This window comes from Phodopus roborovskii, unplaced genomic scaffold (assembly GCF_943737965.1).
Source record: "Phodopus roborovskii unplaced genomic scaffold, PHOROB, whole genome shotgun sequence".
Taxonomy (NCBI): Eukaryota; Metazoa; Chordata; class Mammalia; order Rodentia; family Cricetidae; genus Phodopus; species Phodopus roborovskii.
The window spans coordinates 29,142-50,356 of record NW_026127074.1 but is presented as its reverse complement, the minus strand read 5'-3'; the positions used below and the strand labels follow the sequence as shown (position 1 = coordinate 50,356).

Sequence of the window (21,215 nt, the reverse complement as noted above, 5' to 3'; positions counted from 1 at the left end):
GCAGGTACCATGCTCTAGCCTGTGTGAACGCCCACAGGACAGGGCTGACCTTTGATCCTGCTTTCCTGCTCAGAGTCACACCTGTCTCCAGGGTAAAGTAAAGCCTGTAGGGACCTCCTTCCAGGACCCATTGAAGTTCTTGTGTTACAGTTATAGGATAAAACTGCAGGGGGGTGTGGTCCTGTGTGGGGGTTCCCAAGGTAAGGGACCACCTAGGAGAGCATAGCAGGTTCATAGCAGGAGAGGGTGACCGTGGTGAGGGGAAATACATGCCAGGCAGATGGAGCTTGAATGAGGAGTTTATTTAGAAAGGGGAGTGAGGGGGAAGGGAAGAGACATAGAGGCAGCAGGAACTGAAAACAAGAGATAGAGAAAGAGAGAGAGGGAAGGAGTGGGAGAGAGACAGAGACAGAGGGAGAGAAAGACACACAGAGAGGCAGGCAGAGAGAGAGAGACAGGGAGAAAGAGAGAAGAGCTTGAAAGAGTAAAGAGAGCAAAGAAAGCAAAAGCAAAAGAGTAAGCAAAAGAAAGTGGGCAGGGGCCCGACTTTTAAAGGGGTCCTTTACACCTGCCTGCAGACTGTACTCATGAAACCCTGGGCTGTCCAGGACTCTGCCTGAGTGCATTCTGCCAGGTGACAGGGCAGGCCAGCCTAATGCCCGAATCCTTACACCCACTCTTGTCCCTTCCAAGGTTGGCAAGTGTCACATTCTGATCATCAGCCACCTAATGTAACATGGCTGTCCTTGAACTCATCACCCACCTTGCTCAGCTTCCCAAGTGCTGGGGTGATAGGTGTGTGCCACCAGGCCTGGACTGTGATGTGCTGAGGACAAGATTCAGGGACTCTGGGCATACTAGGTGGATGTTCCACCCACTGAACCACAGCTAGCCAGGTGCCATAGCTCCACATAAACAGAGTGTCCTGTGGCTTCCCTTGAAACCCAGTCATGGTTCAAGTGCACTTGGAGTAGGCAGGCACAAGCTGCACTACCCATAGCACATGCTGTTGGCATAGGGAGACTAATGGGGTAGTCCTGGCTTGGGTATGAGACAGACTCCTGCCCTTGTCACTCTTTGTGTCCCTAGAGGATGGTGGTGTCTCTGCCCTTCCTGCTGTATGCTTGGATCTCAAGCCCAGTGAGTGTGGGTGATACTTGTTTCCTGTGCATGTATTCAGATGGCCATGGCCTCTGCTGCCCATGCCCTAGACTCCCCCACCCCATTCCTGGAGCATGACTGACCTGTCAGCTGTGTGCCACATACTCCAGGACCTGCCTCATAGCACCCCGGGCTCATGGGCGGGGGTACTGTCCGCTGTATGTTCTCCACCACCAGCTCCCCGGATTAAACAGGACATGGAGACATGATAGGGGGAGGAGGAGGAACACAAGGGACACTCTGTGGCTGGGACGGGGGGCAGAGATGATGAGGCCAAGCTATAGTAGGTGTCTGTGGACTGGACAAGCTCAGCATACTATGAAGTGAGGTGTGAGAAGGCTAGGGCTGCCAGGCTCCTCAGACTGATGCTGGCAGGCCTGCGTGATGGATGAGCTTACATTTCTCTGGGTTGCCCGCATTTGCATAGGGCTTGGACTCTATCCCCCAGTTTGGCATTTAAGGTGACTGTCAAATATGAAAGTGAGCCAAATTTTAGTTTTTTAGGAGGGGGCCTGGTGACATGTGTCTTGTTAGACCTCCCATGTGCCTACACGGGTCAGCGCAGTGCTGATTAGAGACATGGCTGGCCCCCTGCTGTGGTTGCCCACTTTCCTAGGTGGGCAGGCCTCTGCAGAGTGGACAGGTACCCCCACCAGAACAGTCATGCACAGCGGCAGCCCACTGGTGGAGCCTCTGTTGATCAGTGGGGTTCTGGGACAGATGTGGATGGTGACTGTCCCCACTCTGGACCACCCAGTACACCCTAACCTGGAACCACTTGGTGCAGTGAGGGACTGCCAGGCTCTCACGGAAACACTCACCATCCAGGACATCTTCCTGGATGCATAGAGAGCCATGAAGTCTTAGAAGGGAGAATCACTGAGTCGATCCCTGCTGAGCTACAGTCTCACGGGGTGGATGTGTCCCTCTTCACTCCCCACTGACCTCAAACTGACAGTGCTCCCCCCTTGGCTCCCTGAGTGCTGTGATCAGGAGCTGACACCATGCCCAGCACCTATAATATTTGTGATATTATCTAACTGGGTGATGTTCCTGCAGGTCTCAGACCTGGGACCTCGTTGCAGGGAGGATCCTGTTCCTTAACCACAGGGTCTGCATTACACTAGGGGGGAAAGACTTTGCATACCCGTGCAGAGGCCCTGAACATCCCACTCCAGTACCCCAGAATCAGTGCCCTGCTATCCCTGTGACACAGAGGTACAACTGGGTGTGTGTGCTGCCCCCTAGAGATTCAGGATAGGAAGCTCAGGCCAACCTTTTCTTTTAATTCCCACAAGAGAGGTGAGGCTGCAGACAAAGTGACCTTCACACCAGTCTCCAGGCTGATAACAGGGTTGGCATCCTGGTCAGACAAGACCTCTTACTTGTCTTTTGCCACTTTCTGGGGGTAACCATGACGAGAGGCCACATGCCTCCAACAGAAGAGGGAATGCATATGTCATGAGTTCCTCTGTCCACCCCAGGTACCTGAGGCTAGGGGACCAGATCCTTCATTGAAAACCTCTATGTGACTTAATACTCATCAAGAAAGCAAACGTTGAAATGCTGAGGAGCCTCTGTATGTATTGAGTTCCCGTTGCTCCTTAAGACCAGCGACTTAGTAGAAAATCAACTGGCAATGAGCAAAACTTTTTCAGGAACTGAAGGAATTTAAATGGCCCTTTTCACAGGCCAAACACCTCTATGGACAGACAGAAGAGACTGTCTGACTGCCACTGCATCTGTGAGTACAAAGACCAGGAGTGACTTGAATAGATCTTGCCTTCTGCCTGACTCAGTTCTGGGAATGACAGGATGCCTTTCATTGTGTGCTTTGGGGCCTGGAATTGAAGTCAGGTTGTTTCTCAACTGCTTTTCTCCCCTGTGTTAGTTTTCTTGTTTGCTTTTTAGGGTTTTGGAGACAGGGTTTCCCTGTAAATCTCTGGTTGTTCTGGAACTCACACCACAGACAAGGCTGGCACCAAAGTAGGGGATTGGCCTGCCTCTTTCTGCTGAGTGGTGGGATAAAAGGCCAGGCCCCCAGAGTCAGCCCACAGGTTTTTGTTTGTCTGCTTGGTTTGTTTTGTTTTTGTTTTTTAACAGGGTCTCCCACAGGAACCTGGTTCTCCCTGCTCAGCCAGAATTCCTGGAGAGTGTCTCCACTTTTGCAGGCTGCCTGAAGGCATGAACCACTGTGACTGTAAGACTGACCTTAAGAAAAGAAAAGATAAAGAAAGTATCAGGGTCTCACTACATAGACCAGGATAGGCTACATGTTCTAGGAGTCATGTGATTTCTTCTGGGAAACGTTTATAGTTCACTGCATAATGCTGGGCATGGCCATAGGAGCACATGTACTGCCTGCTCTCTTGCTTTCTCTGTACCAAACATATTACTGGCTGCCTCTGTTTCACTTTCTCAGAGTTATGGATAAAATACCTGTTCTTTAAGGAAAACTTTCCCCTGAAGACTGCCCTCTGGGAGAGCCAGAGAGGATGTTGTTAAAAGTACACAGTAGACCTGGTTCAGCCCCTAAAGTCTTTGATGTTTCAGGTGTGACCCATGAATTCAGGCTGCTCAAGGACAGGATGTTGCCTAGCCAGTCACCTTCTTGTTAGCCTGAGAGAGTCACAGCAGTTAATGACAATGCAAATTTGCATATGTGTAGATCTGTAGAGAATGATTTGAAACACAACAGTCTTGGAGAAATGATAATAAATTGATATCAGGAGTTAATGGGACCAGGAATAGTCTAGGAATAGTGAAATACGCAGAATCATAGAAACCCACAATGTCCTCCCTCTAAATTACAATACTGTTACAATACTGTAGGGAGTTGAAAAGAAGGAACATGAGTACAAGGTATGAGCAGTGCCAACTATTGAGGGTGAGTTTTTAGTCATGTAGATACAGGAGATAGAGTAGTAGAGGATGAAGAAGGAATTGATCCAGCCTTGCTTGGTGATTTGATCCTGAGAACTTAGATTTTACCAGTGGTCTAAACTGTCAACTAGAGTAAAAATTCCCTTTCTCTCTGCATGATACTATAACTGCTACTGATGCCAACTGTGGACACTGTTGTCCCTGTAGGCAGGCCTGGTTACAACACTCCCCTTTTCCCTTGCAATACTCTGGTGTTACCTTATTTCCAATGTACTAAAGCATGGCTGAGGATTCAGAGAGCAAAGTCGGACTGAAGCCATAATAGAGATCAGGTGGTGGTGACACACACCTTTAATCCCAGGAATCAGGACAAAAGGAGGATGGAGCTCTCTGAGATCAAGGCCACCCAGCTCTATGAGAGACTGAATGGTCTCAAAGATTAACAGGGCTCACACCTGTAATCCCAGCACCAGAGAGATATAACAGACAGGAGCAGGGTCTTCATTAGATGGTCTTGGTATTTCCCAGTTAATTGTTGAGAGCACAGAAGTCTGGGATTGCAGTCTGAGGTTTGGTGGGGCCTTGATCAGTGGCCAGCTGCTTTGCCTTTCTGATCTTTAGCTTGAAGCTTGACCCACAGAATCGGTTTCTGTGTCTTTTATTTTTGGTGACATACAATACCGTTTATGCTTTTAACATTAGGGCTACGACTCAGGTTGATAATTGTTACTGGTGGGAAAGTTGGTGGATGGGAGGGGAAAGAAGTATGGCAACGATGGACTTTGATTATTGTAACTATTGAGAAACTGTTCATGCAATCCATTGGAACTGTAGTAATAGTAGCAACAAGCCAAGCAATCTGGGGTTGTTTGTTTGAAGCAGGTGGTCATAGTTTCTTAGATGTGCAACCTTCACACATCAGTCTAAGGTCCCAGGTCATCAGACTCATTTTGGAGCAAGACTCCTTGCAGAGATCCTCCTGCCTCCTGCCTGCTCCCACATGCTGGGAATGAAGGCTTGTGCCATCACAGCTGGCCTATGACTAGGATTTTACACGGGGTTTTAGAGATTCAAACACAGATCCCAACTCTTAAGTGGGAAGCTTTGGGGCCACCCCCAGGCCTGCAGGCCTCTCCTTAGTCTACACTTGCAAGCCCCTGGCTGGAATCCCAAGGCCTGGACTTTCCCTTACTGACAGCTCTAGGAACAGCCTTTGCTTGATCCCCTGTAGCAGAGAATGAATGTGTTTCTTGAAGCACAGTAGGTTCTGCTCCACACTCTGTTCCCACTAAGGACCAGAACCCCGACTAGGACACGTAGGGCTTCCAGGGCACTGAGGACAGAGAGGCAGCAATTGTTAGGAGGGAGGGACCAAAGATTGCTGTACTCCTGACATTCAGAAAGGGGCTCCTCTGTATGGGACAGTGGCTGACGGTCAGTGAAACACACCATACTCTCCAATAACTACACTGTACCCCATGCAGTGGACAGGACACACATCTGACTCTCTATGATCTCTCCTTGATTTATTCATCTATGGATGTTTTATTTTCCTTCATATCTACGTTCTCTCTCTCCCTTTCTCTCTCTGTCTGTCTCTGTCTCATAAAGTATGAAATAAGGGCTCACTGTGTAGCCTTGCCTAGGCTCATATTTAGAGCAATCTTCCTATTTCATCTTCAGGAATATTAGATTCCGCAGCCCTTCCACATAAGGGGGTTGGTGTTTTAGGTAGTTTTCTCCATGAGAAGACTTAGGGTGCGCAGAGCTGTAATCCTGTGTCATCCTTGGCCTTTGTCACAGCAATAACCCATGCTGACTGTTCTTGGGCAGTATGTCTGACACTAGTGTGAGGGAAGGTTCTGTGTGTGACAGGACCTGCAGCTAGCACTCAGTGGGTTACAGTAACCATACTTACACATAGTAGGGCAGTCACCCATGCTCTCTGGCCAGTATGTTTACTGTTGTAAAGGCTGTCCTTAATAAAGGTGGGCAGGGGACAAGATAGGCAGCCCTGCCCTGGCAGAGCTACAGACATGTGAAAGGGCATGGGGCTTCAGGAAAGTCTGGAAGTTAGTAGAAGGCCTTGGGCATCAACAGAGAAATTCCATACGGGAACACACGCCAGGTGCTTTGGTGCAGAAAAGGGTGGCTGTCCTCTGGCAATGTTCTTCAATTTGCAGGCCAGAGGCTCAAGCACACAGGTCAGGTTGCCAAGCAGGAGGCCAGCCTTAGGTCCTTACTCTGTCCATGAGGACAGGAAATTCTGGAGGGCTGGAGGAAGGCACCCTGTGGGACAGACATGCATGTGACCTGAGTCTTGACATGCTGGACCCTTATCACCTGGAACTCTTCAGGGTTCTGTGCCCGCTGAGGCTCTTCTGAGGCATGGAGGGACTGAGAAGTTTATCACATGACACATCAGCACCTGGCATTTACTTGGCACTGGGTGGTGGCCATCCCTAGCCTGGCAATAATGAGGTGGATAACAAGGGTGAGTGTTCCTGAACCTGGGACTGTAAGTGTTCTTCTAATTGTATCCTTCTTGATGTCTCTGGAGGCCAGATGAGGACCCGGGGCTGTGGTTACGAGAGAGCATCACAGACATACTCGAGTTCTAGGGCTCAGGTCAGCACAAAAAGTGTCCAAAGGGTAAAGCATGAGAAGACACAGAACTCCAGCGTTGGTAGATATCAGAGGTAAGTTACAGAGGGGTATGAGAGGTCAGGGGACATGGACAGAAGCCCATGGACACGGTGACATGGGAAGACAGTGGACATCAGAGGTCACTGGACTTGGAGACAAGACCCATCAGAGGACAGGGTGACATCAGAGGTCAGTGAACATAGGGACCTCAGTGTTCAGAGGACATGTGCGTTTGTAGCCCTGCTCCAAACCCTTCCCTCAAGATGCCAAGATTGGGCCCTGTCCTGAGTCACCTCAGTCCACACTCTGCCCCTAAAAATCCTGTTCTTGGAGGCTCCACCTCTCCAGAGGACATTAGAAGTCCCCACCTCAGGGTTCACTCATGGTTCTTGGATTTCTGTTCCCCTGGGCTGACCCAGGAATGCTTTGCAGATGGGATCAATTGCCTACAGTGAGACATTGTGTAGTCAGAGAGAGAGAGAGAGAGAGAGAGAGAGAGAGAGAGAGAGAGGGGAGGGAGAGAGGGGGGCAGGCAGGCAGTTAGGCAGAAAGACAGTCAGACAGACAGACAGAGTGTGGTTTATGTTTGATCTTGGATCCCTCAGCTGTGAGTAGTCTTCTCCATCCCATCCAGGGAACCCCTTGTGAGAAGAGGCAGCAATGTGGGCAAGAGCCTGAGGGGATGGAGGACACCAAGAGAAAAAGACCCTCCAAATCAAGTGAGCAGAGTTTATATGAACTCACACAGATGAAACAGGAGACACAGGTGTAATCCACTATCCTTTGTGTCACCATCTCCCACAAATTGACACAGAGACTCATAATTAATCATGAAACCTGGGCCTTGGCTAAGCTTTTCCTTAAATTAACCTGAAATTATTATTATATCACATGCCTCAGGTCCCTCTCCTCTGAAATATATGTCTGACTTCCTCAGTGTCTTACTGGTTGGTGTCTCCTAAGCACCTTAGTTCCTTACTCTGCCCAGAATTCCTGTATTTTTGACTATTCAGATCTTTATTAAACCAATCACAGTGATACCTCTTCACACAGTATAAACATATATACATTCACACACACACACACACACACACACACACACACACACACACACACACACACACTTTGTGATGGAATTGAGGAGGTCAGGAAAATTTTGAGCGAGTTGGTTCTCATTCTACTGTGAAGTTCCTCGGCATTGAACTCAAATTGTTAGGCTTGACAGCAAGTGCCTCTACACCTGAGCCATCTCACCCTCTCCCTTTATCTGTGTTTGGAAGGAGCTGTTGTGAGTATGCACTGAAGAAGGTCGATATGTGATGTTTACTATGAACTCAGGCAATAACATATTTGAGTTTCAGTACGGTGTGTTTGTCTTCCATAATAATTCACAGGGAGTTTTATTGAAAGACCCCCACTATGCTTATTGCCTGTTTAAACTGCTCTTGCTAATTTGCCAGGGTCAAGTTATGGGAAAAGTACAGGAGGGAACCAGGTGCTGCTCTCATCCAACGCCAACCAGGTATCTGTGGTCTGCAGCTTGGACCAAAGCAAGGTCAGCAGGACGGTATCCGGGATGCTGAGAGAGTCATAACTGACTTCTTTGTATTCTTTGTGCCCAACCTGAATAACCAACTGTCCTTTGGTTAACTACAACTGCTACATTTAGATGAAACAATGAAATCCCTGTAGCCATGCTTCTGCTTCTGTAATGCTGCTTCTTGCCACACCAACCCTGTATAAACTGCCTGAGTTTTAACCTCAGCACGCTCAGTCCCGCGAAAGACTGAAGCATCCACAGGTACCTGTGTGAACAATAAACAACCTCTTGCACTTGCATCCAGTGTTCTGGTCTCGTCTCTTGGGGGCAAGGGCCTTCCCCCGTGACAGGCTCTAAACTCTTGGGGTCTCTTGGGGGGTCTTTCATTATTAGTGGCCATAGCGAGCCCAGTCATGCTAATTCCTGAGTCCCTTTGGCCTGGACCTAACTCGTGGCCTCGATAGTTCCCCATACTGTAAATGTACATTGAATGTTACCCGAATTTGTTTCGTTTTTAGAGCTGAACACTAAGTATGAGTATGAGATCATTAGTCAGATATTCCTCCCAACAAAGTACTAATTCACCTTCTCTCAGGTTTGTTAAAGTCTTGTAATTCTTCATCTTAGAGAGGGACTTTGTGATATTTCTCCAGTTCAGATTGAAGGGTCAACTGATGCTATGTAGCTTTGGTCTGTACTACTTTTGTAGAAAATCTTTTATTTAATAAAACAGCTAGATATTTAAAGACAGACAATAGTTAAGGGAAAAGCAGGCTTTATTTTGCCAAAGGATGTTCTAAAGAGTTCAAAGCATACTTCATAGGTGTGGAGTAAGATGATGTAAAGAACCCTGAAAGAAAAAGGGTTTTGCATTTTCAAAGAAGCACAGGCTGTTTTTCCATACCATTAAACTCTGTGCTTTTCTTATAGATGAACATTGAAGAGTTACAGATAAACAATACTTTCCACAGTGGTGCAACAGGTATCTATTAAACAACCTTAAAATTGGGTAAAATCCCTTCCAAGTATTCTCCTTTCTTATACACGAATCATCTTTACCCACCTCATTTTGGAATCCAGACAAAATGAGCATGGTCTTTATTACAGGAGAAGGATAATCAGTAACCAAATTAAAGGTGAGAAATCTGAGGCTGCGAATTATAGCAAGAGGGAATATTGACATACATCCCAACAGAAGCCACTGCCATTGCACTGCCACACTGTTTTATTGATGTGATCCTGCTAAGTTGTGTGGTCACCGGTGATGTCTGTTGTTGGTAAAGTACGTGCTGCTGCTGGTGCTGCTGCTGGACTGAGTACTCAGTGGGGATGCAAATAGCTTAGCTGGATCCTGGAGGGCAAGTGTGCAGTCCTAGGCCCTTCCTCTCTGTATGTGAATGTGCACAGGTTCTTGTTCCTTTGCAGCTGGTTGTGAAGCTTTGAAGAGGCATCTGCAGGCAGCAAAGTGTCACTCCTCTGTGGTACTTTAGCTCTCCGGTGAGGCCTATATATATAGTCTGGGTATTTCTCTCTGTGTAAGGTCTTCAGTCTCTGTGCTTCTTGGAAAAATGGCCTTTTTTCAGCTTCTGTAAGTGATTTCCACTGGTATCCCAGTTGCTTACTGATTTCTGCATTTTCCATGCTTGGATTCTCCAGGGCTAACTTAAGCCTCTGAGTCCTAGACCACCATAAATGCATTCATGGGACCCTTGATATGGCCCTCCATCCCCTCTAATCGACTGTCACCAGTCCCAAAGCATGTCTTTTATCCAGAGGTGAAGACACCCTTTAGCTGTAAAGCTTGACTGTAACATTCATGATTCAATATGTTGAACATGGTAGATGAATTATGTTGTAACCAAGATTAAGAGAGAGAGGTTTGGAGTGTAGGAGGACTGTAGAGAGAGAGACAAACACAAACCCACACCCACCCACCCAGCCACCCACATGCACACACCAGAGAGAGAGAGAGACTAGGTACAGGGGAACAGAACAAAACTTGACATGTAAGAGCTAAAGCTTCTCCCCAAAATGTGTTTGTTACAAAAATTTGTTACTTAAAGTTTGTAGCAAAATATTCATCTCTCCTCCTCCAGCACCTCCCTTAGCCCAGCCCCAAAGTAATAACCATGCCAGAACCATGTAGACCTATGCAATGTCAAGCAAAACCACTCTAATTTAGTGACTGTTAGATGCGGTGTTTCTACACCTGTAAAAATGCATCACTACCTCTATCACTACACATTGAGGTACAACAATGTACCTGTAATGAAAGTGATTTTTATGATGGACTAATATGAGAAACTAAAAACCAAAACAAAAACAAACGAAACTAAAAACCAAAACCTAAAAAGGGGGGGTAGGGTTGGCAGTGAAAGGAATAACCATGAAAGCTAACATTTGTATCCTACTCCTCTAAGGAAATGTAACACTGAAAACACAAATTAATAGTACAACTTGGTTCAATGCTCCAATACAAATATGTATGTTTTGCTAGAGGGAAAAACCAGTTGTACAGCACATGCTTGGTTTTGAAGATAGGAAAAAAGTAGGTTATGTTTTCTATAAGGTTGACCTTAGAACTTATAATACCTAATGGTTTTTGCAGTAGGTACACAGGTAACAGTAGTTTCTTTAATCACTTCTTTTGTGTAAAGGTCTTCAGCCTTCTCTTGTTAAGGTTAGGTGACAGAATGCCTTCTGACTCAACAATGTCTATCTTCAGAGTGCCATCACTGCCTGCTTAAAACAATTATAGCTGGACTTGTTAAATACTAATATTTTTTCAAATAAGGAGGACAGAGACAAGGTCATTGGACTTTCACTTGAGTATCCAGTCGCCCCTCCAACTGGTTGTAGGTGCATAGGTCCTAATTCTATGAGACCATGAGGTTTTATCGCTATATAGGTTAAACATGAAAATCAGGAGGAAGTCCACCTACACAGCCTTGAAAACCATTATATAAAATGTATTGCCTAACATCTCTCCTTAGAAACTTTCCACATAAAAATGATGGCTTATTCGCTACTTTTATGTCTCATGATATATGAAAACATTTAAATCAATATGTACAGTGCAAAATTATATATATTAATATCAAGTATATCACACACACACTGAAATGCCTAAATATATTTTTTGGTGTCAACTCTCTGAATAACACTCCTATATTTGAATATTGTGTGTCTTTAAAGTCAAGCTGTTTTATTAAAATAAAAGGTTTTGTACAAAAGTTTTACAGACGAAAGCTACATTTTGAGGGTCTGGTTAAGCTTCAGAAATGGAGTAGGTATAGCAACAAGCCATATATGTAACTGATGCCCCAACACTTCCAAGAGTCATGTACACAGAGTGACTGGAGTAATACAGAGGCAAATGAATTAGCCCATCAACTAAATTGGCAGAGGAACCGCTGAACATAACTACTTTTGGTTATTATAAACAAGCTTAAAATGAAACTGAAGACCACATAGTAGCCACTACAATACCTTCCTCTGGAAACCTCAAGGGACTATATAAACTTATTGTTAACACCAGTTTTCTGAAGTTTTATACCCACAACCTATCATCTTAACCCCCCAAATGTTCTCATTATAATTTATGTTGCACTAAGTGATCTTGTTCACACACTTCTGAATGATTGATTAAGCTTGCCACACCTCTAAAACATAGGTTGGAGGAAAATAACATTCACAGAGCCTCAACTGTATCATCATTTACACTAAGTACAATGGATCATGGAGTATTATTTAGACAGTCGTGGGGTTTATTGAGCACCTTGAAACAAATAAGTCCTTCATGTGGTCTTAAAACCTTTGAGCTTTAGTTGATTTTGAAAACTATTGTAAGCACTAAATTATAGGCACTGTTTTGTGTAAATTAATTAAAAGATTGTTGTCTAGATTTCAATGATACAGTGACACTAACATATTTTTAAGAGTTGGGATTTTGTTTGTTTGTTTTTGTTTTGTATGACAGGTTTTCTCTGAGAAGCCCTGGCTGTCCTGGAATGTGCTCTGTAAACTGGGCTGGCCCTGAAGTTACAGAACCCACCAGTCTCTGCCTCCTGAGTGCTGGCATTAAAGGCGTGCACCACTACTAGCCAGTGATTGGGTTTTATGCCTGTGTTACAGCACTGTTTTAATGCCAATTACACAATTAGGGTTCCATCAGCTTTTTAACCAATTTCTAACTCAACTGAGTGCCAATATATCTATCCATCCCAATGAATACATCATCACTTTTGTTATTTTACCATTCTGTGAAATTTATGCAAAGTGTTAGTTAACTAAGAACTGTCCACATTCCAGAACCAGGAGGTTCCTACCCTCATCCTCACCCTGCCTAATGTCTCAGCAACAATGCCCTCCTATCACCAGGGCCAAGGTGACACATTTCCTCTGTCCCCACCTTACCCAGGTTTTCCATATGTAAATGCACCATATCCCTACCTCTCCATAAATCTGACATCTGATCCTGCCAGTGTGTCCATCCTCACTCAGAGGTAGCCACTTTTCAAATTGGTGAAATCTGTTAGATGGTGTCATTTCTGTGACATTCCTAGACCCTCATCACCTAGATACTCTGTGGCTACAAAACTTTCACACAAAGACTTGTACATACAGGACAGTGATCTCATGATTACTTTGACTGTCTAGACTTCCTCTTCCTCACATAGAGAACTGCTTACAAATTATGTTCCTCCCCCTCCTTTATGGACCCCCATGCAAGGGAAGCTTTGTAGTTCTTCTGGCTTCAATCTCAAGCAGTGCTCTCCCTAGAATTTTCTGCCTTCTTCTCCAGAATGTGTACCACTCTGCCCACTAATCAATAAGTAAGCACTGGAATTGGTCGCTAAACTCTTGAACATTTTGAGAGATGCTGCTCTGGTTTAGCTGCTGTCCCCACCTCAATTTTCTGATATTTTCTGCTCTGAACATTTTCATGGCCTACCTAAAGGCCAAAACCTGAGCATGAACTACAGTATCTGAGAGAAACTTCCAGAATAATAGTGCAAAAGTGGCCTACAGAACAGATCATAGAGAAACAGTCAGATATGCACATGTTCTGTTTTTATTATGGAGAGAACTGGACCAAGGTGCATGAGATTTCAGTAAAATGACACAGGATAAACCTATGGTGTAAATACCAACTATGCTAGTTCTTGTATTTTATTTCTAGAAACAGTACATTAAAACCACTGCATTGTTCTCAAAGTCATTTTTTGCACCAGGGATACATCCTGGCTCCATTGTCTGAGGTCCCTTAGACTGCTCAGTCCTTCTGGCTGAGACCCATATTCGGGGGTCTCTGAGTCATTCCCATGCTGGCTTCCCAGCTGTCAGTCTAGTGGCCCTTAGCTCCTCATTGTTCAGGTAAGCTGTCTCTATGTGTTTCTGCAGCCTGGTCTGTCTTCTCCATCTGCATCTGGGTTCTAGTTCGACTCAGTGTTTATGTATGGGTGTTTGATCCTGTTTCCAACAGGCATTAGTTGAGGCCTCCATGGAAAAGTTAGTTGTTGATCTCACTCTCCGGGAAGGGCATTTATGACAGCCTTTCCATGGAAGCTCAAATTGTTAGTTGGGAGCAGTCTTGTAGTTCTCTAGACCTTTCTTTGTGTCAATTTTATCTTCAAACCAATACTGGCTCCCTCTTTTATGTTCTCTCTCTCTCTCTTTCTCTCTCTGTCTCTGTCTCTCTCTTTCCTGTCTTCTATTCCTAACCAGGCTCAATCTTCCTGGTCACACATGGTTTCCTTTCCTCCCCCTCGTTTTTTCCTGCTTCTCTCTCCATTCACTGTCCCCCCCCCACTTCCCCTGTGCTCTGGGGGACTTGCCCCTTCCCATTTCTGTGAGGGACTTTATACGAATTTCTTAGAATACACCTTGTATCCTTGTATCCTAGTTCCTCTGGTGATGTGAATTATAGGCCTTAATCTAGAGATAGGAGAGAAGCCCTAGTCCCTACTTCACATGACCTGTCAGATCTACATGACCCCAACTGGATGGCATTCCCCTACATATGGAATTGGGGTGGGAGGATGGGAGGAGAGGGTGGTTAAAGTGCATCTGAGAGAGCAGAGAGGGTAAAAGGGATGGATGGAGGGAAGTAAGGAGGGAGGGAGAGGGAACTTGGATCGACATGTAAAATAATAAATTAAATTTAAAAAAGTGCTTTGACTCCAAAATTTAAGTTCAAGGACAAGTTACTGGGAAAAGGTTTTCTATTTTTGTTTCCACAGAAAATGAAAAGCTGGGGATTCCTTCCAGACTAATGTGGTTTGATCATGCCAGACAGCCTGAAACAGAGTACAAGGTGATCCTACATTCAAAACAGCTGGACAAAGCAGCCCTACAGACTAGAGCCAGGATATCTGAATCTTCTTCGAATCCCCCAAGACAGCGCCCCTTACCAGCAGGAAGTAGTTTGGAAAGAACAACGCCAAAATTCCCAAATATTGTCTATAAGTGTTTGATTTCATTTAAATGGACTTTGTTATATAAAATAATTTAAAAAAATTTAAAAAAAGAAACCCTGAATTGTGTCAGTGAGCATCTTTTTCCTTTTGAACAAATATGTGCCCATTAAATCAGGCAGAATGTATAATTGAGTTAGGATTAGCTAATTATCTTTAAAACAGCCTTTTCTTATCTCTGAAATAAACACTTGTTGCACCCTGGACTTTCCCTACTGATCTGGGAACTCTGAGACCCTTTATTCCCTGATATTTGCATTTCAAACTGAAGGTGCCCCCTCAACACACATACACACACAGAGAGAGACAGAGAGAGAAAGAGACAGAGAAAGAGAGAGACAGAGAGACAGAGAAAGAGAGAGAGACAGAGAGAGACACAGAGACAGAGACAGAGACAGAGAGAGACACAGACAGAGACAGAGAGAGGCAGAGAAAGAAATAGAGAGAGAGAGACAGAGAGACAGAGAGAGGCCCTTTAGGGAAAAACACCTCCCAGGGAAGTGCTCTCCATGTTAGCTGGCTTAGCAAACCTGGCTTTCAGACATCAGCACCTACTTGTTAGAAAGATAAAGAAAGCTCCACTCAATACAGTCTAAGTTTTCTAACCCACTGAAACAGACCCCCAAATTCTGATTCTGTCAACCTTAGTCAAACATCTTCAGAGGTAGTTCAAATGTTAGTAAAGAATTCCCTAAATATTAGTAATGGTAAACACTGACATCAAAGTACTGTGAGGTTGGGAAAGAAAATCCTGGGAGACTATTATGTGGAAAGAGAAAGATATACCCTGTTGAAGTGGTAGTCCATAAGCATAAAAATTGGAACAGAGAGGATTTGGAGAAGTGAACCAAGTTTAAGAAAGGGGCATTTCCATGAGGAAAGTCTGCATGTAACTTCTGCCCAACCAAGTAAAGGATATGGGAGGCCATGACTGCCTGGTTCCACTGTGAGCCAGGACACATTCCTGCAAACACAACTCTGCTTTCCTGTGCACAGATTTGGTAGGAAGAAACCTGTTGAGAGTCAGCCAGGAAAGCTGCAACACTGGGGTGGCTCCTGAGACCCTGAGAATAGGACTTTCCCCATCTGCTCAGGGGGTTGTTGTGATCATTCAGGAGAGGGAGGATGCAAAACCTAGTCACCATGTAATGATCGACACATCTCTCCTAAGATCCCAATAAAGAGCATAAATAACCTTTCACTACAGGAGGGTTGTCATTGGGACAGAAACACAAGCCATAGGTTCGAGGTTGTCCCTGTCCACTGTGTCCTGGACCCTCACATAGTCCACAGGGAAGCCCTAAAGACCAACTCCACATGTTCCCTCAAAGTCTGGGCAGTATGAGCTTACACTCGCCTGCCACAGGGGGAAGGATACATGGGAAGTCAGGGATCCCCAGCCTGTGCATGGCTAGGGATGGAGACTTGGGAGGTACCCAAATGCTGACACTGAAGCTGCTGCTGTCTGTGAGAGACAAAGTAGAAAACTCTTCCCATTGCATGGGAATGAAGGGCTGCCTGCCTGGCTGGCATCCCACACACCAAAGCTCTCAGTGGAAACCTAATGCCATGATGCAACAGAGTTAGTATTGCTATGCTTCCCAGACAAGGAGGCAAGTTTAAGTGGCACCTGGAGAAGATACTTTCCTGCACCTGTTGTAAGTACAGAATGTGGTGGAGGTTGAGACAGATTGCTTATACCCTGGGGCTGGAAGGAGACAGTCTTACAACATGTAGATCTGTTAGGATGAGACACTGCATGGGGACCATGGCAGGTTCCATGATGGGTGAGGGTGACTGAGTCAGGGGACAAAAGTGCCAGGCACACAGAGATTAAGTAAGAAGTGAAGTTTTATTAGAAACTGGAGGGAGGGGGAAGGAGAGAGAAAAGAGGTAAAGAGATACAGAGATAGAGAGAGGACAGAAGATAAGAAGGAGATAGGAAACACCCTGTCTGCCCCAGGGGAACAGTGAGAAGAGAGAGCAGGAATCGAGCTGGAAAAGCAGAAAGAGAAGAGAGCAGAGGGACAGGAGCTAGAAAGAGAGCTTAAGTGGGCAGAGGTCTTTCTTTTAAAGGGATTGCCCCACCTGTGTGCAGACTGGTACTCATGGAACCCTGGGCTGACCAGAGGACTGCCTGAGTGCATTGTGCCAGGTGACAGGAGCAGGGAGCATAATGCACCAATCCTTTACTTATTTAAACAGTGAGGAGTTGTGCATGGCAGTCAGGGGATAAGGACTTTGCGTTATCATGAGGCATTCCTGCTGACCTGGGTCCGGGGCCCTGACCATCCCAGGGCGACCCGAGAAAGCTAAGTGCTGCCAAGTTCTGGGGTTGCTGGTTGTCTGGAACTCTCTGGTTCCATTTCCACCTGTAAAGATATCGGAAGAACAGAGGACAAGGTTAAGATGAGGAATAAAACAAAACAAAACAAAACAAAAAACATTTCTTAGGTCCTAGTGCTTAAGAGAAGGAGGGAGGGGCTCATGAGGGATCCCAAAGACAGGCCTCTGGGAAGCTTCAGGTCCTCCTGTGTTCTCTAGTACTTCACACAGTCCTTTCTGTCTTCCTGGATAGGAAGGAGCCACTCCTTCCTACAGGGTCTGACCCCGAGTGAAAGATGTCAAGATGGGGTTTGCCACTGTCAATACCCTTGAAATCTGACAATGGCATTGTGGGATGCCATAGCCTGACCCGTCTTCTCACCACAATGGCTGAGGAGCTCCTAGTACAAAAGAGTCCAGCCACTCTGGATCCTGCTGAGCTTCATCTTTTGAACATCATCTTAGTAGACAACCCCCACATCTCTTTTCTTTCCCGCCCTCCATGTTACCCTGCCACACCCCTTGCCAAGGCCAGTATGCTCATCCATTCCTGCCTGGAGTCACTTGAAACCTTTACCTACTGAAATCCACTACTTGCTGTTTCCTCTGTCTCTGCAAGGCTTGTAACTGGAAGTTCATCTCTCAACAGTGCTGGCTCCTGGCATGCAGGCTTTGAGTCTGAGTCTGCCCTCACCAGTTTGAACAATCTGGCACTCTACCACCAGATTCTACTTCTCAGAAGTCAGAGCTTAGAGTGCTCACTGAAGCCTTCACTTTAGCATGAGATAGAACTCTCAATATACACATAGATTGAAAGAAAGCTTTACACTGTAGAGGCCAGGGGTCTACCTACCTATGATCTTTCTATAATCTCTGTTTTATCCATCCATGGATCTTTTTTCTACCTTCCTATCTCTGATCTCACTCTCCGCTGTCTCTCTTTCCTTGAATCTGTCTGCCTGTCTGTCTGTCTGTCTACTCTGAAACGAGGGCTCACTGTGTAGCCCAGGTTAGTCTCATATTTACAGCAATCTTCCTGTTTCATCTTCCTGAGTTTGTTTCACCAGCCCCTATGCTTATGGGGTGGCCATGTGAGGAACTTTCCTCCCTGAGTAGCCTTAGGAGGGGAGGCTTGAGACGAAGGGGGTAGGACAAAACTTTATCCCTTGGCACCAATGGCCTGTGGCACAGGAATAACCCATCCTGGCTGTGCTCCTGGGACCGTATGTCTGTCACTAGTGTAAGGGAAGGTTCAGTGTGGGACAAGGTTTCTGGATGAACTGAAGCACCCTGTCAATGGAGTAGACAGCTGTACTTAGACACAGCATGGCAGTCTTCCATGTTCTCGAATCAGAACATCCACAGTTGTAAAAGATGACCTCAACAAGTGTGGGCTGTATCCGCCCCAGCTGTTTCCAGGGAATCTACATCCTGATGCAGCTTCACAGAGAACCTGGGCTTCGACTGACACAGACTCCCCTCCAGTGTCCTACATCTCAGCTACCTTGGGTCCACTCACAGCAATGCTCCAATATTAACTGGATGCAGCCAGAGGGAACAGCAGCCACTTATCCAGCGCGCAGGACTCACTCATAAACTGAAAAGAAGCTCTAACCAGCTCAAGCATGGCAAACATGGGTCTGGTAGATTACACTCATCTTTCCCACTCCCTCTGCCTTGCTGAAAACCTTAGCTTGCATTCATAGAGTTAGCAACCAAGGTCTATGAAATAAGAAAAACAGACTTCAAAGCCCATGTAGGAAAAAAGAAAACTTTCAAGCTCCTCTCAGCTCCCAAAAGCAGCCAGACAGACAAGGCTAAACAAAGGACTGGTATGTGACAGGAAGACTAAGACCAGCTAACACACCCCAGCTGTGTCAACATTTCTCTGTCCTAAACAAGAAGAGATAGCTACATCACCTCACACCTGTAAAAATCCCTGGACCAGGAGGTAATTCACAAATTTGTATGCTGAATATCCTGCTCAATTGTATTCTGCTCAAACATACACTTAGGGTTTTATCCTAGTAACCACAGAAGCTTTGTAATCTTGAGACTTCCAGTGTTGTGGGCTTTTCCTTTAAGTGCCTCACCCCTTAGCAGTAAGACTATTCAGCTAGTTCTGGATCATGTAGAATCCTTGCTGCAGCTTGGGAGTTAAGGAAACCTTTATTTTTGCATTCAGTAGTCTCGTCTTGGACGGTGGTTGTTTTGAGGTCCCACAAACTGGGCATAACAGTCCAGTTCCTTCTTAGTCCCCTTCTTCCTCCTGAGGCTGACCACCAAGGTCCAGCTAGCAGTTTATTGAAGACCAGCCATCAGAAAGTCACATTTGGATGCCCTAATTAACATCCCAGGTAATCATCCTAATATGGGTTCCTCATTTTATCATTATAAGCCACCATATGTTTACCTATGTCTCCTCTATATCCAGAGGCAGTCTTTTGTTCCCCTCAGGAGAAATATCCCCTTCACCTCTCCCTCAGGAGAAATATCCCCTTCACCTCTCCCTTGTTCCCTTACCCTTCTCCCTCCTCCTCCATCTCCTGTCTTTGTATCTTGTTTCCTGCCCTCTGTCCCTCTAGGGAAAATAATTGTCCTGTGTGATGAGAACATGACTGTGGGTGTGTTGTGCCAATTTTGAGGTTTTCACTTACAGCTCTAAGGTGAAGGTTTGCCCTCTGCATGTGTTCCCGCTCCGGAGGGAAGGTAACCTGGCATCAGAAGCCAGGGAATACAATAAGCTTGCAGTGCACAACAATCTCACCAGAGCTTTATTGGGAAAGGGACAGAAGGTGGCTGCCTCTCTTTGGGAGGGAATCAGGAGAGACCTGAGTAGGAAGAAAGCCTTTTATAGGCTATCTTGGACATGGACATTTCCAGGGTAGGGACTGGTGGGTTTTGGAGCTCAGGGATGTGCAGCACAGAGGTTTGATTGGTTTTAAACCTGGCAGTGAGCTCAGACCTTTTTACCACACACAAAGACCATGGTGACAGCCACACAAATGATCAAAATTCCAGTAGTGAGAAGGGGAAGTGGACACATGATCCACTACTAACTAAAAAGCTATTTGTAATGGATAAATGCTGGGAAGGCAAAATCAGTTTTCCCCAATGTTGTGTCAATGGAATATCAACCACCATCTCAGGCAGACTTGGGCTCTTGTGCATTTTGTTGTTGTTTTTGCTGATTTTGTTTCGTTGGGTTTCTCGGTTTGTTTTGGTTTTGTTGTTATGTATGATGACAAATCTGGGACAGGGAGAGACAGAGAGCATATGAAACCGGGGAGTAGGGAGGTTCATACGATCAGGGACTTGGGAGGAGAAAACTACTATGAAAACCTTTTACAAAACAGTAATTATTATAATTAATGGCGTCAAGGAGCACCACAATGCTAAAGTTATGCTCTGTGTCTTTTATTATAGGCAGTAGGGTTCAAAAAATAATGCTGTGCTTTGGAATCTTAGAGGTCTTAACAGGGCTTTTGCAGCAAAGAGTTAAATATATCTTTGAGAGACTAAAAGTTAAAATTAATATATTTTTTTTAATTGGGAGTAAAGGAGAGTTAGCCCATCACCATCTGTGTCAACATTCTTTAGAATAGAAGAAAGGAGATAAGCACCAATTCCCAGTTGTAAAAGTCCCTGGTGGCTGTAAACACCCCTCAGCTCAGGGGATAATTGGCAAACTCATGCCCTCTGGACCCCTATCTTGCTCAAATGTATCTTGCTAAAATATATAGTTAATGCTTTACTTTGTAATTTGTAAGGACCTTGAGTAACTATGGAAACTTTGCAATTTGTGGCCTTGATGCTTATGATCTATTTCTTTAAAAGCTTCCCTGATTTGCCGGTGTGAATCTCATTTCCTTCCAATGGAGTGAGACCCAAGCCTCGCTGCTTGAATAAATGAAGAAGTATTTGTCATTGCATCAGAGTCCAGTCTTTGTCTGTATGGGGTCTCGAGAACCTGCCATAAAACCTTCACAAATTTAAGTGCATTGCAACATTTTGTTTGGGTGTGGATGTCAAGCAATTTACTAGTTCTCACTGAGTTGCCAAGCACATAATACAACATAATAACAGACAAGACATTACTGAGGTTATTGAAGAGCAATTATGTCAATCTACATTATGTTGATAAGGAATTGCAAGGGATGTATTAGAGCCAGAAATCTTTTAAT

The 21,215-nt window shown here is 45.3% G+C and overlaps 1 pseudogene; it reads right to left on the bottom strand.

Moving 5' to 3' along the window:
* Positions 1-1,279: 1,279 nt before the first annotated feature.
* On the bottom strand, positions 1,280-10,067 carry LOC127214796 (sex-determining region Y protein-like; annotated as a pseudogene).
* Between the last annotated feature and the right edge of the window lie 11,148 nt (positions 10,068-21,215).